This window comes from Scyliorhinus torazame, chromosome 4, assembly GCF_047496885.1.
Source record: "Scyliorhinus torazame isolate Kashiwa2021f chromosome 4, sScyTor2.1, whole genome shotgun sequence".
Lineage (NCBI taxonomy): Eukaryota > Metazoa > Chordata > Chondrichthyes > Carcharhiniformes > Scyliorhinidae > Scyliorhinus > Scyliorhinus torazame.
Genome location: NC_092710.1, coordinates 126,456,420 through 126,467,709, shown reverse-complemented (window position 1 = coordinate 126,467,709; position 11,290 = coordinate 126,456,420). Strand labels below are relative to the sequence as shown.

General features: G+C 43.2%; 1 long non-coding RNA gene across 2 annotated transcripts in view; it reads right to left on the bottom strand.

Moving 5' to 3' along the window:
• Window positions 1–1,307: 1,307 nt before the first annotated feature.
• The window catches only part of LOC140411635 (uncharacterized), a 171,976-nt gene continuing 161,993 nt past the window's right edge, over window positions 1,308–11,290 (bottom strand). For both annotated transcript variants that reach the window (XR_011940911.1, XR_011940912.1), the window contains exon 4: window positions 1,308–1,773. This is a non-coding gene — a long non-coding RNA (uncharacterized lncRNA). The remainder of the gene's footprint in view (window positions 1,774–11,290) is intronic.

Below are 11,290 nucleotides of genomic sequence, written 5' to 3'. Positions count from 1 at the left end.
CAGCAGAAGAGTGTCACCTGGATTTGGGGACCAATTAGGACGAGAGTGGGTAATCACCCCGGGGGTGAAGTCCTCTCCCAGGAAGAAGACATCTAGCGACTGGGTCAGCAGGAAGGGCTGCTTTATGGCAACCATGTGGGCTGCCTGCCTCTGTACAGTTTTTCTGATTAATAAATACCATTCTTATTTCTGATAAAGTCTGTGAACATGCATCATTACATATGGCCCTTAAGAAGCCATTCAGTGGCCCTTTAAGGGCCTTAATTGGGGTAAGAGCAGGCTTCCCATCAGAGACCCTGCCTGCCCCAGTGTGAGACCGCATTCAGGTCAGAACAGACTGGAAACCAGAGGGAATCCCATCCATAAAATGTCACGCTCCCCCACCGTCTCAGAACCTGCCTGCAGGAGGAGCATATAAAATGTTGGCCCATGATTTCATAACTGAAGATCTTTTGCTGAACTCTTTGACACAGAATGGGATACAAAATAATCATCAACCTAAATAGGGGGCGGTATGGTGGAGGGAGAGCAATGAAGACATTGCAATAGGGCAATGTAAAATATATATTCTGCTGACCTATGAAGAGCTGTAGAACAACATGGCAGCATGACGCGATGCACAATTGAAAATGCTTCACGCTCACTCATCTCAAAAAATGAATCTGAACAAGAAAGATCTAACAAGCAGAATTTATGCTTTGCCAGAAGGCTCAGAAGCCTAATTTTATCACTGGCATGTGGTGAATAATGTTCACCCAATGCAGGGCTGCAACTGTCAAGAGATGGGAATGTAATCATTTGACACAAATTGCAAGCCGTTAATCTATCCAGTTCATGCTGATGCACACTGTCTAGATATGCATGATGCATGGCAACTTAATATTTCTGGAAGGTGCCAAGTGAGATACAGATGCAGTCACAAAATGTAATTTAGAAACAGATTGCCAGTTGTAATCTCAATCTCAGGTACGTATCTTTAATTGGCTGGTTGAATTGGAGTCTGGAATAATTAGAATAATTCCAATGCTATGAATTCAATTGAACGTAGCATCAAATTAAATTGTCATTTTTGTTAAAATATGTAAATGTTCACGCAAATTACATGTGGCTATAATAAAGGCACTGAAAAGAAATGTTGCAAATGCTGAAAATCTTTAAACAAAAGCAGCAAAATGTTGCAAAGATAAAGCAAAGCTGTCAACACCTGTAAAGATAAAACCAGGCGGGTTCCTGTGGTGAAAGGGTGAAAACAGGTGTAAATGGCTGCTGTGCTAATAAGACAGGCCTGTTGACTGTTTTTTCCTGCTTGTTTTAAGATTTTTATTTCGGAAAATCATTACTGTAACTAGGTACAAAAACACATCACAACTTAATCTATTTACTGACAACCAGTATCCAAAATGCTATTATAGTGTGTGGAAAATTAAGTTCCAGTGAATCCATTCTTTGCTGTGGACATTGTGCAGTCAGATGATGTTGGCACCTTTCAGCATAACACAGCCCAATGGTTTTCTTGAATTTGATTTCATATGAATGTCCTCTGCATCATCCAAACCCTCATCAAAGTCAATTAGACAGCCTTCTTTCCACATGCTGACCTGTTCATATAACCGTACTTGAATCCTGGGTTGGTTTTGAAGGTATCTGGTTGCACGATCACGTTTTGCACTTTCCAAACCTGCCCGGGTTAAGCCATATCGCCGGCTCCGTCCTCTCTGGGTGGCGTTGCCTGACATCCTGGGCTGAGTGATGATTACCATAACTTACATGTTCCTGGAGGAGATAAAACAGACACCTGATGTTTAGCATGCAACCATAAGTTGTTTTGAAGCAGTATAGGTGGAAGAGTAGGCGTGACTGGCATCCTGAACATTTCAGGACAAGGGCCCACAGGTTCTAATGAAGGAGTTCCAGAGGGGAAGAGAAGTCCTGTACCCACAGAAACCCACTTCACCCTTCATGTCCCTCCGTCTGGCAGTAGCTGCTCTGCCTGACCTTATCTTCTTTTCCTATTCCTCCTGCAGACAGGGTAGACGCCTAGCAAGATTCCCATGACCAAGCACTCACTTTCTCCTGGTAACTCCGATAAGGTGTCCAATAAAGGAGACTGGTGCAGCACACACTCTTTTTAAAATAAATTTAGAGTACCAATTATTTTTTTTCCAATAAAGGGGCAATTTAGTGTGGCCAATTTATCTACCCTGTGCATCTTTGGGTTATGGGGGGGGTGAGACCCACGCAGACACTGGGAGAATGTGCAAACTCCATATGGACAGTCACCAGGGGTCGGGATCGAACCCGGATCCTCAGCACCGTGAGGCAGCAGTGCGAAAGGTTATTATTTGAAGCTCCACCCATCAAAGTGCTCTTCAATGAGTACAAACAGGCGATTTAATTGCTAACCAGGCCTTGAGAACGAGATATACTAAAATGTACTAAAGTAAAGTTACAGCTCAAGCTCCCATCTTGGCCACCTCAGAGGCTCTTTAGTACCCAGTGTATCTGAGAAAATTTGTCCAGAAAGTTAATGCTTGTGCTTAAACTCTCATCAATTAGGTCATATGGCCCATTGAGCCTGCTCTGCTATTCAATCATGGCTGATATGTTTCGCATTCCGATTCTCCCCATAACTCCTGGTCCCCAAGTTAATCAAGAACCTATCTATTTCTGTCTTAAAGACACTCAGTAACTTGGCCTTCACAGCCTTCTGCGGCAAAGAGTTTCACAGATTCACCAACTTTTGCCTGAAGAAATTCCACCATATGTTAGTTTTACAGGATTGTCCCTTCAGTCTGAGGCTGTGGCCTCTGGTTCTAGTTTTTCTTATAAGTGGAAGCATCCTCTCCACATCCACTCTATCGAGGCCTCGCAGTATACTGTAAGCTTCAATAAGATCCCCCCCCCATTCTTCTAAACTCCAACGAGTACGGACTGAGTCCTCAACCGCTCCTCATGCAATTGTTGCATATACGTGTAAATGGAATTGTCATGAGAATGTCACTTTAAGAAATGTTTGTCTGCTCAAGTTACTGCAGTGGTGTCAGAGTGTGGGTGGAGCTGAGCTCTGGTTCTGCTTTTTAGTTTCACTTAGAGAAAAGCTTGGGTGTGCCTGTGTTTTTTGGTTTTGTTTTAGTGTTGGAGCTGCAGCCAGCCAAAGAAGGTGTAATGTTGTTCTCTCTGCTATGTAAAGACTATCTATTGATCATTTGGTGAATTCAGAGTAATAACTGTTCTCAGTAGTGAATTTAAAACTTATGTGCTTCTGTTAAAAGGTTTTTTTTGTCATATGGATGTTAAAAGGAAAGTTTAAGGATTACTTAGTGTTGTATTCTTTGGGGGTTATATTTAAATTGATGGTTGCTAAGATGTTTACTGTATGTTTTAAAAAGGTTAACTGAGTTCATAGAATAATCATTGTTCTGCTTGAAAAAATACTTTGCGATGGCTGCTGCGCCACACCTGTAGTATGGGCTGTGTGCTCCCGATACCACAATCTATGAAAAGTCATGGATCAGGTGAACTCCATGATACACTTTGGGGTTCTCTAAACCCTGGCCCATAACAAATTGGGGGCTCGTCCGGGATAAAAGTCTACCTATTGGATTGGCTTAGTGAACTTAATGTCAGTGAGGGCTGAGCATATCGTGGTTGCTTTTCAGGTGTGGTATTTCAGTTTAAGTATGGAGTGTGTTGTGGACAATGGCTCTTTCAGAGGCTCTGAAGTTTTTGGGGGTGGAGACGGTCACACACAGTACCTTACGGACAGAGGCTAAAAGCAGACTGTTAGATTTGGCAAAATCATCGCAGTTAATATTACCTGGCAAAATGCGACAAGGTGAGATAATTATGGCGGTGGCTAAGCATCTAAAATTGCCTTAGATACAGTCTGACTCATTGGAAATGGCAAAAATTGAGTTACAGATCATGCAACGTGAACATGAAAAAAGATTAAAGCAGCTTGAAAAGAAAGAGAGAGAGAGGTAAAAGAAAGAGAGAGAGAGGTAAAAGAAAGAGAGAGAGAGGAAAACGAAAGAAAGAGAGAGTTTGAACTTCGTAAAATGGCCATGAAACATGACAGTCAGTTAAATTTGGCGGATTTAAAGGGAAATGTACAGTTTGAGGATAGTGATGAGGATAAAGAGAAAGAGCGGCAAAGTCGAAGGCTTGATGGGGATCTATTTAAATATGTCCAAGCATTGCCAAGGTTTGACGAGAAGGAGGTAGAAGCCTTTTTCTTTCCATTTGAATGGAATGGAGAGTAGGTCTTACGAGGAAAGGTTGAGGGTGCTAGGCCTTTTCTCATTGGAACGGAGAAGGATGAGGGGCGACTTGATAGAGGTTTATAAGATGATCAGGGGAATAGATAGCTAAACAAATGAATGGTCACAGGACAAGTGGGTATTACTGATTCAAACAAAGCTGGTAGGTAGGGCTAGTGAAGTGTTTGCATCACTATCAGAGGAGGTAACTTGGGCGTATGAGGAGGTGAAAAAATTCATCTTAGGTGCATATGAACTAGTGCCTGAAGCCTACAGACAGAGATTTAGAAATTTAAGGAAATAATTTGGTCAAACATACATGGAGTTTGAAAGGATCAAACAGAGTAATTTTGATAGGTGGATAAGGGCTTTGAAAATAGACTAAACGTATGAAGCTCTCAGAGAAATTATAATTTAGGAGGAGTTTAAAAATTCAATTCCTGATGGAGTGAGAACTCATCTGGAAGAGCAGAGGGTTAAAACTGCGAGATTAGCAGCAGAAATGGCAGATGATTATGAAGTAGTTCATAAATCAAAGCTTGGTTTCTGACATCAGTTTCAGCCTGTGAGGGATAGGGGCAGCATGGTAGCATTGTGGATAGCACAATTGCTTCACAGCTCCAGGGTCCCAGGTTTGATTCCGGCTTGGGTCACTGTCTGTGCAGAGTCTGCACATCCTCCCCGTGTAGTTGTAGGAGATTCAATGGTTAGGGGAATAGATAGGAGATTCTGTGGTCGTGAGCGAGACTCCCGGAAGGTATGTTGCCTCCCGGGTGCCAGGGCCAGGGATGTCTCGGATCGTGTCTTCAGGATCCTTAAGGGGGAGGGGGAGCAGCCAGAAGTCGTGGTGCACATTGGTACCAACGACATAGGTAGGAAAAGGGGTGTGGAGGTAATAAACAAGTTTAGGGAGTTAGGCTGGAATTTAAAAGCCAGGACAGACAGAGTTGTCATCTCTGGTTTGTTGCCGGTGCCACGTGATAGCGAGGCGAGGAATAGGGAGAGGGTGCAGTTGAACACGTGGCTGCAGGAATGGTGTAGGAGGGAGGGCTTCAGGTATTTGGATAATTGGAGTGCATTCTGGGGAAGGTGGGACCTGTACAAGCAGGACGGGTTGCATCTGAACCAGAGGGGCACCAATATCCTGGGAGGGAGGTTTTCTAGTACTCTTCGGGAGGGTTTAAACTAATTTGGCAGGGGAATGGGAACCGGATTTGTAGTCCAGCAACTAAGGTAGCCGATATTCAGGACGCCAAAGCGTGTAATGAGGCAGTGGGGAAGGGAACACTGACAAGGGAGAGTACTTGCAGGCACGGAGATGGGTTGAAGTGTGTATACTTCAACGCAAGAAGCATCAGGAATAAGGTGGGTGAACTTAAGGCATGGATCGGTACTTGGGACTACGATGTGGTGGCCATCACGGAAACTTGGATAGAAGAGGGGCAGAAATGGTTGTTGGAGGTCCCTGGTTATAGATGTTTCAATAAGATTAGGGAGGGTGGTAAAAGAGGTGGGGGGGGGGGGGGTGGCATTGTTAATTAGAGATAGTATAACAGCTGCAGAAAGGCAGTTCGAGGAGTATCACCCTAATCAGGTAGTATGGGTTGAAGTCAGAAATAGGAAAAGAGCAGTCACCTTGTCAGGAGTTTTCTATAGGCCCCCCAATAGTAGCAGAGATGTGGAGGAACAGATTGGGAAACAGATTTTGGAAAGGTGCAGAAGTCACAGGGTAGTAGTCATGGGTGACTTTAACTTCCCAAATATTGAGTGGAAACTCTTTAGATCAAATAGTTTGGATGGGGTGGTGTTTGTGCAGTGTGTCCAGGAAGCTTTTCTAACACAGTATGTAGATTGTCCGACCAGAGGAGGGGCAATATTGGATTTAGTACTTGGTAATGAACCAGGGCAAGTGATAGATTTGTTAGTGGGGGAGCATTTTGGAGATAGTGACCACAATTCTGTGACTTTCACTTTAGTAATGGAGAGGGATAGGTGCGTGCAACAGGGCAAGATTTACAATTGGGGGAAGGGTAAACACGATGTTGTCAGACAAGAATTGAAGTGCATAAGTTGGGAACATAGGCTGTTAGGGAAGGACACAAGTGAAATGTGGAACTTGTTCAAGGAACAGGTACTACGTGTCCTTGATATGTATGTCCCTATCAGGCAGGGAAGAGATGGTCGAGTGAGGGAACCATGGTTGACAAGAGAGGTTGAATGTCTTGTTAAGAGGAAAAAGGAGACTTATGTAAGGCTGAGGAAACAAGGTTCAGACAGGGCATTGGAGGGATACAAGATAGCCAGGAGGGGACTGAAGAAAGGGATTAGGAGAGCTAAGAGAGGGCATGAACAATCTTTGGCGGGTAGGATCAAGGAAAACCCCAAGGCCTTTTACACATATGTGAGAAATAAGAGAATGACTAGAGCGAGGGTAGGTCCGATCAAGGACAGTAGCGGGAGATTGTGTATTGAGTCTGAAGAGATAGGAGAGGTCTTGAACGAGTACTTTTCTTCTGTATTTACAAATGAGAGGGGCGATATTATTGGAGAGGACAGTGTGAAACAGATTGGTAAGCTCGAGGAAATACTTGTTAGGAAGGAAGATGTGTTGGGCATTTTGAAAAACTTGAGGATAGACAAGTCCCCCGGGCCTGACGGGATATATCCAAGGATTCTATGGGAAGCAAGAGATGAAATTGCAGAGCCGTTGGCAATGATCTTTTCGTCCTCACTGTCAACAGGGGTGGTACCAGGGGATTGGAGAGTAGCGAATGTCGTGCCCCTGTTCAAAAAAGGGACTAGGGATAACCCTGGGAATTACAGGCCAGTTAGTCTTACTTCGGTGGTAGGCAAAGTAATGGAAAGGGTACTGAAGGATAGGATTTCTGAGCATCTGGAAAGACACTGCTTGATTAGGGATAGTCAGCACGGATTTGTGAGGGGTAGGTCTTGCCTTACAAGTCTTATTGAATTCTTTGAGGAGGTGACCAAGCATGTGGATGAAGGTAAAGCAGTGGATGTAGTGTACATGGATTTTAGTAAGGCATTTGATAAGGTTCCCCATGGTAGGCTTCTGCAAAAAGTAAGGAGGCATGGGATAGTGGGAAATTTGGCCAGTTGGATAACGAACTGGCTAACCGATAGAAGTCAGAGAGTGGTGGTGGATGGCAAATATTCAGCCTGGATCCCAGTTACCAGTGGTGTACCGCAGGGATCAGTTCTGGGTCCTCTGCTGTTTGTGATTTTCATTAATGACTTGGATGAGGGAGGTGAAGGGTGGGTCAGTAAATTTGCAGACGATACAAAGATTGGTGGAGTTGTGGATAGTAAGGAGGGCTGTTGTCGGCTGCAAAGAGACATAGATAGGATGCAGAGCTGGGCTGAGAAGTGTCAGATGGAGTTTAACCCTGAAAAGTGTGAGGTTGTCCATTTTGGAAGGACAAATATGAATGCGGAATACAGGGTTAACGGTAGAGTTCTTGGCAATGTGGAGGAGCAGAGAGATCTTGGGGTCTATGTTCATACATCTTTGAAAGTTGCCACTCAAGTGGATAGAGCTTTGAAGAAGGCCTATGGTGTGCTCGCTTTCATTTACAGAGGGATTGAATTTAAGAGCCGTGAGGTGATGATGCAGCTGTACAAAACTTTGGTAAGGCCACATTTGGAGTACTGTGTACAGTTCTGGTCGCCTCATTTTAGGAAGGATGTGGAAGCTTTGGAAAAGGTGCAAAGAAGATTTACCAGGATGTTGCCTGGAATGGAGAGTAGGTCTTACGAGGAAAGGTTGAGGGTGCTAGGCCTTTTCTCGTTAGAACGGAGAAGGATGAGGGGCGACTTGATAGAGGTTTATAAGATGATCAGGGGAATAGATAGAGTAGACAGTCAGAGACTTTTTCCCCGGGTGGAACAAACCATTACAAGGGGACATAAATTTAAGGTGAAAGGTGGAAGATATAGGAGGGATATCAGAGGTAGGTTCTTTACCCAGAGAGTAGTGGGGGCATGGAATGCACTGCCTGTGGAAGTAGTTGTGTCGGAAACATTAGGGACCTTCAAGTAGCTATTGGACAAGTAGATGGATTACGGTAAAATGAGAGAGTGTAGATTTATTTGTTCTTAAGGGCAGCACGGTAGCATTGTGGATAGCACAATTGCTTCACAGCTCCAAGGTCCCAGGTTCGATTCCGGCTTGGGTCACTGTCTATGCGGAGTCTGCACATGTCCCCGTGTCTGCGTGGGTTTCCTCCGGGTGCTCCGGTTTCCTCCCACAGTCCAAAGATGTGCAGGTTAGGTTGATTGGCCATGATAAATTGCCCTTAGTGTCCAAAATTGCCCTTGGTGTTGGGTGGAGGTGTTGAGTTTGGGTAGGGTGCTCTTTCCAAGAGCCAGTGCAGACTCAAAGGGCCGAATGGCCTCCTTTTGCACTGTAAATTTAATGATAATCTATGATTAATCTAGGACAAAGGTTCGGCACAACATCGTGGGCCGAAGGGCCTATTCTGTGCTGTATTTTCTATGTTCTATGTTCTATGTGTGTGCGTGGGTTTCCTCCGGGTGCTCCAGTTTCCTCCCACAGCCCAAAGATGTGCAGGTTAGGTGGATTGGCCATGATAAATTGCCCTTAGTGTCCAAAATTGCCCTTAGTGTTGGGTCGGGTTACTGGGTTATGGGGATAGGGTGGAGGTGTGGACCTTGGGTAGGGTGCTCTTTCTAAGAGTCGGTGCAGACTCGATGCGCCGAATGGCCTTCTTCTGCACTGTAAATTCTATTCTATGAAACTGGGGACATGACAAATACTCAGGTGGTCAAGGTAAAGGTGATCTGATAGGAGTTAATAAGGAGAGTGTACTTCAGATTAAACAGAAAATCCATGAGGGTGGAAGAGACATGAAAAGTTTCAAATGTTTTCACTGTAATAAACTAGGCCATGTAAAGTCACAGTGTTGTTGGTTGAAGTAAAGTACTGGGAAGGCTTATGTTGTAAAACAGGATAAGACAGTGGGGTTTGTTAAAGTGGTAAAAGAAAGCGCAAGTGAAGCGAAGGAGGTGCAAAAGATTGTGCAGCCTGATCAAGAGGTGATTGATAAGAAGGTGCCAAAGAATTTACTTACGTGGTTAAAGTTTACTCATGTGTATCAGGAGGAGCAGGTAAAGTAGTCACAATTTTAAGAGAAACAGGAGCCAGTCAATCTTTAATGGTAAGAGATGAGGAGTTATGTAGTTTGGGAAGAATATTGCCAGAAAAGGTGGGAATATGTGGAATTCAGGGTGAGAGGAGTAGTGTTCCATTATATAAGGTAAGGTTGGAAAGTTCAGTGAAGAGTGGTGAAGTGGTAGTAGGAGTAATAGAGAAACTATCTTGTCCAGGAATACAGTTTATCTTGGGTAATGATATAGCTGGATCGCAGGTGGGAATGATGTCTACTGTGGTTGATAAGCCAGTGAAAAATCAGACAACTGAAGTGTTGAAGGACGAATATCCTGGGATTTTTCCAGATTGTGTAGTAACAAGTTCGCAAAGTCATAGGTTAAAACAAAAGGAGAAATCAAAGAGTGAAGATGAAGTTGAAGTGCAATTATCAGAAGCAACTTTTGATCAGATGGTTGAAAAACAACAAGAACAGGTAGAGGATGACGCGGATATTTTTAGTTCAGGAAAATTGGGAGAGTTACAACAAAAACATATAGAAATAAAACGATCAGAAAGTAGACACGGACGAGGAATCTGAGTGTATCCCAGTGTTATGACCGTATAAGTGATGTTTTGATGAGAAAATGGAGATCTTTACATATGCAGGCAGATGAAAAGTGGGCAGAAGTTCATCAAGTAGTATTGCCGGTAGGGTATAGAAAGGAGGTGTTGCGAGTTGCACATGAGGTACCAGTGGGGGGTCATTTGGGAATAAGGAAAACTCAAGCTAAAATCCAGAAACATTTTTATTGGCCTGTACTACATAAAGATGTAGTTAAATTTTGTCAATCATGTCACACATGTCAAATGATAGGGAAACTTCAAGCAGTGATAAATCCAGTGCCCTTAACACCCAGTCCTGCATTTGAGGAACCTTTTACAAGGGTCTTAATTGATTGCGTAGGACCACTTCCTACAACAAAAAGTGGGAATCAATATCTTTTGATTATAATGCATGTGTCTCCTACATTTCCAGAGGCCATTCCAGTACGTAATATTACAGCTAAAAAGATTGTGGAGTAGTTACTTGAATTCTTTACTGGATATGGACTACTCACAGAAATACAATCGGATCAAGGTTCAAATTTTACTTCAAGGTTATTCAAAGAATTTATGGATAGCTGAGGAATAAAAAAAATTAATCAACTGCGTACCATCTAGAATCGCAGGGAGCATTAGAAGGGTGGTATCAGACATTAAAGACAATGTTGAGGGCTTATTGTCACGATTATCCAGAGGATTGGGATAAAGGAATTCCATTCGTAATGTTTGCAATTCGGGATGCACCTAATGAGTCAACCAAATGTAGTCCTTTTGAACTAATTTTTGGTCATGAGGTAAGAGGACCCCTTAAATTGATGAAGGAAAAATTGGTGAGTTCGGAAATTGCATTATTGGATTACGTGTCAAATTTTCCGGAACGATTAAATAGAGCAGGTGAATTGGCTGGACAGCATTTAAAAGTTGCACAAAATGTGATGAAACGGGTAGTGGACAAGAAATCCAAAGTTCGTAGTTTTGCCAGTGGAGATAAAGTTTTAGTCTTGTTACCATTGGTAGGTGAACCTTTAAAAGCTAGGTTTTGTGGACTTTATCAGATTGAAAGGAAATTAAGTGAGGTGAATTATGCGGTAAAAACACCAGATAGAAGGAAGACTCACCGAGTGTGTCATGTGAATATGCTTAAAAGGTACTGTGAAAGGGAAGGAGAGCAAAAGGAGGAGGTTTTAATGATTCTAACTCAAAGTGACAAACCAAATCCAAATGACTTTGAATTTGACATACCTCAAATTAAATTGGAAAATGAAGATTTTCTTAAAAATTGGGATAAATTGATGAG